Source organism: Cibotium barometz, chromosome 41 (genome assembly GCF_041138505.1).
Source record: "Cibotium barometz isolate CiBa-2024 chromosome 41, ASM4113850v1, whole genome shotgun sequence".
Taxonomy (NCBI): Eukaryota; Viridiplantae; Streptophyta; class Polypodiopsida; order Cyatheales; family Cibotiaceae; genus Cibotium; species Cibotium barometz.
In genome coordinates this window covers 767,951-772,729 of record NC_141086.1, presented here as the reverse complement: position 1 = coordinate 772,729, position 4,779 = coordinate 767,951, and the positions used below count along the sequence as shown (strand labels likewise).

Here is a 4,779-nt window from a genome sequence, read left to right as displayed (position 1 = left end):
GAACGCACAGAGACAAAAACAAAGAATCTTAAAGAAAATACAACAAAAAATGTAGTATATAAGGAAATCTTCGATATGACAAGATAATGAATAAAAAGGTAAAAGTAACAATATATAAAAATAAAAACGTATAAACAATAAATTTATTATTTGTTAAACCTCATATTAACCTTGCTTTTAAATTTCAAATCAAGAATTATGGGAAAACAATTCTCCATTACAACAAACTCAAGTTGCTCAATAGAGGGTAAGCATTTTAATTTTAAAATATACAAAAAATTAAACTAATAAAGCTTTTTACGTAGATTCATGTGCTCTCCAATATCAACAAACTTAATTGGAAAGCTACTAAAACATGCAAGCAAATACGGGTTTTAAAAAAACATAAATATGTTAAAAATATTAATAAAAAAGTTTACTTAAAATATTTATTTAATCTATTTTGCTGATATCTACCAAATAAGGAGGAAAGAATTTATGCAAAAGAAAAAATTTTCCCCAAAGCCACAGAGACATAAGATATAATTGTCATGCGGATATTATTTCATTAAAACAATAGAAAAGAGAATAGAAATTGAAAATGGATCACTAGAGATAAAATTCTCTTTTTTTTGGGATATAAAAAATCAAGAAAAATAAATCATGTCTCAGGACATGCAATTGCAAAATATTACATAAACAAATTTATACCAAATGTACCAGACATTTAATATATGACAATAAATTTTAAAAAAATTAGTTTTACATAAAATAAATTTAAGTATAAAATAAAAATAAAAATAATTAGGTCGATATTGCTGGTAGAGATAAAGCAACGATCCGCAACGAGCGAACACAAAATAATATTTAGCAACTATATCTACAAGTTCACTGTTAAATAATGTGCAAAGAGATCAAAGAATGAAAAGACACAAAAATAAATTTATGTATATTAATGTAAGTATGATTGTTTGTTTGTGTGTGCAAGAGAGAGAGAGAGAGAGAGAGAGAGAGAGAGAGAGAGAGAGAGAGAGAGAGATGCTTGCATTAAATAGTATTAAGTGTTTTTTTTTCAAACTCTAGGTTTACTATTTTGGATAGATGCATGCTCCTTCAATTGGTCTTTAATACACAAAGACTTTACAAGGTTAGATTACTTGAACTATCTATCTTTTCAATTATAGTTATAATTTTATATTGAGCTTATAATTCAAATAACATAGTTTAGCCTTTTCTTTCAAACACTTAGATAAATATCTATCTTTTTCTGTCTATCTATCTTATCCTCTCTCTGTCTCTCTAATTCCGAGTCTCTAATCAATTTAATAATATATATGCTATAATGTTTTCTAAATATTAATCTTCTTAGCTCCTGGCAGGTTGCTAAAGGTCAAGGATGGAGAAGATGATTGGAGGTGGTGCATGATTGTGAAGAAACAACCAAGAGACTTGCATTAAATAGTAAAAACATTGAATAAGAATAACTATATATCTATGATTTGACACTTTCATAAAAAAATAAAAAATAAAACCAAATAATATATTTTCAGGTACAAATATTAGAGAAAGAGTTATCATACCAAGAATAACTTTCATACCGAAATTGATAGAACTTCCATTTGAAATGAGAAGAAGACAATTTCCAAGAAAATTGGCATTCTGTATGACAATAAACAAATCACAACGTCAAACCTAGGATTATATCTATCAACTCCCGTCTTCACTCCTCATAGACAATTATATGTTGCATTATTTCAAGCAAAATCTTCAGATACCTTTAGGATTTTCTTATTTAAAGAAGAACGCATAGAGACAAAAACGAAGAATCTTAAAGAAAATACAACAAAAAATGTAGTATATAAGGAAATCTTGGATATGGCAAGATAATTGCTTTTAAATCTCAAATCAGGAATTATGGGAAAACAATTCTCCATTACAACACAAACTCAAGTTGCTCAATAGAGGGTAAGCATTTTAATTTTAGAATATACAAGAAAATTAAACTAATAAAGCTTTTTACGTAGATTAGATTCGTATTCTTGGAGTGCTCTCCAATATTAGCAAACTTAATTGGAAAGCTACTAAAGCTACTAAAATATGCAAGCAAATACGGGTTTTAAAAAACCATAAATACGTTAAAAATATTAATAATAAAAAAGTTTACTTAAAATATTTATTTAATCTATTTTGCACCAAATAAGGAGGAAAGAATTTATGCAAAAGTAAAAATTTTCCCCAGAGACAGTTCACTGTGCAGTAAAAAGTAAAAGTAAAAAGTAAAAAGTAAAAGGAAAAAGAATTTATGCAAAAGTAAAAATTTTCCCCAAAGCCACAGGGACAGTTCACTGTGCAGTAAGAATTTATGCAAAAGTAAAAAGAATTGAATCCGGTCGATATTGCTGGCAGAGATATCTACACAGTTCACTGTTGTGCAGTGAGTGCGCACACAAAATAATATTTAGCTTAGAGCTTGGTATTATTTTAATCAATCAATGTTTCCTATAAAGGATCGTCAACTTAGTGTACATGTGTTGAAAGAATAAACTTTTTTTAAAAAAGGGGGCAAAGATTAGAATTAATGAGAAAAACTCCTAAAAGGAGCATAAAGAGGATATACAATATCAAAGGGGGCCCCAAGCCTACAGACCTGAGGCCGTTACAAAGCAAGGATGCTCTTATTTAAATATGTATTTATAATGCAATTTTGAAGCCAAAAATATCAGAAGGTGGGCATTATGATAACTGTTAAATAATGTGCAAAGAGATCAAAGAATGAAAAGACAAAAATAAATTTATGTATATTAATGTAAGTATGATTGTTTGTTTGTGTGTGCAAAAGAGAGAGAGAGAGAGAGAGAGAGAGAGAGAGAGAGAGAGATGCTTGCATTAAATAGTATTATAGGTTTACTATTTTGGATACATTGGTCTTTAATACACAAAGACTTTACAAGGTTAGATTACTTGAACTATCTATCTTTTCAATTATAGTTATAATTTTATATTGAGCTTATAATTCAAATAACATAGTTTAGCCTTTTCTTTCAAAGCCGTGGGATCAAAGCATTTCTGGACATGGAGGAGCTCCCTGAAGGAGACGATGTTCGCCCTTTCATGCTGGAAGCTACCCGAAAAGCAATCATTCAAGTGCCCATCTTTACAAGCAATTACGCAGAGTCTCGGTGGTGTCTGGATGAACTTGTGGTGATGAGCTATTTCCGGTCTTCTATGACGACGTGAAGCCAGAAGACCTAAGAAACAAGAATGACGGGCCGTTTGCAAAAGCACAGCGAAAGCACGATCAATGGCTCGAGGGCTTCCGCCTGGAGACCTTTAACAAGTACGAAACTTTTGTTTTTTGCAACCGTTGTTTGTTGTTAATCTTCTCACTTGTCACTAATCTATGCGATATTATCAAATTATGTGCAGACGTGAAGGACAGTTGCTGGAAGCTCTCGTAGAGAAGATAGCACAGGAGATGCAAAGCAGCCAAAGAGTCCTTACAAGCCCAACAACTTTTTGAAACACATACAAATTTGTTTGAGGAGGAAAACTATAAACACCTTAGTACTCATTTGACATGAGTGAGCTTTGTTTTTCCTACTCTTCTTGTGTCTTTAAAAAAAGTCTTGAGATTGTAGTTCCCTTTTTGGATGAGCCTAGTTCTTGAGTTTCTTTGACTATTTTACGGAGTCCTCCCCATGCAATATTTATTTGTCCTTGTGTTTTGAGGATTCCTCCCCATGTAGTTTTTATTTGTCCTTGTGTTTGAGTTAGTATTTGATGATGTATTGTCAAAAAGTAATCAAACCCGAAACCTAAGACTTAACAACATGGAAAAGCACATTACCAACATAGTTGCAATATCTTGATCATGAGTGCAAACCACATAATATTTTACTTGATGTCCAAGTACAAATGGTCTCTAGTTAGGAGCAAGAGGAATTGATGAGACGGAGGTGTTCCTATTCTTGAAACCAAGGGAGGTAAAAGTGGACAATGAGAAAAAAAGAAAGAAGGTTATGTTTGACCATCTATCTAAAACACCTTCCTTTGGCAATATTCTTTTTTGCAAAGCTCAAAATTGGATAGTGTGTAAGTCTATCAATGTAAAGATCTATTCCAATACTTGAAGAATAGGTAGATGTATTAACATCATTATTGCATATTGGCTCATTGATTTCATTTGATGAAATCAAAGGTAGAAGATCTTCATTTGTGGTGCATTCTTCAAACTCTGAATGATTTTATTGTACCTCTTTGTTCTCATTGTTTGTTGTGTATTCTTTTGATCCTTTGGATCATGACTGGATCCTAGGTGAAAAATAAATGCAAAATACATGCACGGTCAGCCACATTGAGCATAAATCGACAATTTTCTCTCAAAAGGAGAAATGAAATTCGACTTTAGTATTGAATTTGAGAATTCAGAGGATATACAAGAAGAAATGGAAGAAACACCTACTCTAGAAAAAGATATCAAGACTAGAACCTACTCAAGGATTACTAATAATAACACATGTATATGAGAATACTATGTAGATTCCAAATGTTCAAATGCTAAATGAAGAAGACTTGAGGCTAAGGAGGATGATTTATCTAAAAGCACAGAACTGTTATGAAGAATGCCAAGCTAAACTAAACATAATTATGGACCACAACCTCATCACAAAGGATCTTCGAAAATGCATTAGCCAAGCAACATTGTTGGCAACAAAATGTAGGGATCCAGCTTATGAGCTCTACAAAAGCTCCAACCATGGGTTACATGAATTATGACATTTTGGTTGATGGCACAAACAT

The 4,779-nt window shown here is 31.5% G+C and overlaps 1 long non-coding RNA gene across 1 annotated transcript; it reads left to right on the top strand.

The window, feature by feature from the left end:
• The first annotated feature begins 3,280 nt into the window (after window positions 1–3,280).
• Window positions 3,281–4,231, top strand: LOC147614584 (uncharacterized). The gene is made up of 2 exons (XR_015262872.1): window positions 3,281–3,316; window positions 3,406–4,231. It is a non-coding gene; the product is annotated as an uncharacterized LOC147614584 (long non-coding RNA).
• The last annotated feature ends 548 nt before the right edge of the window (window positions 4,232–4,779 follow it).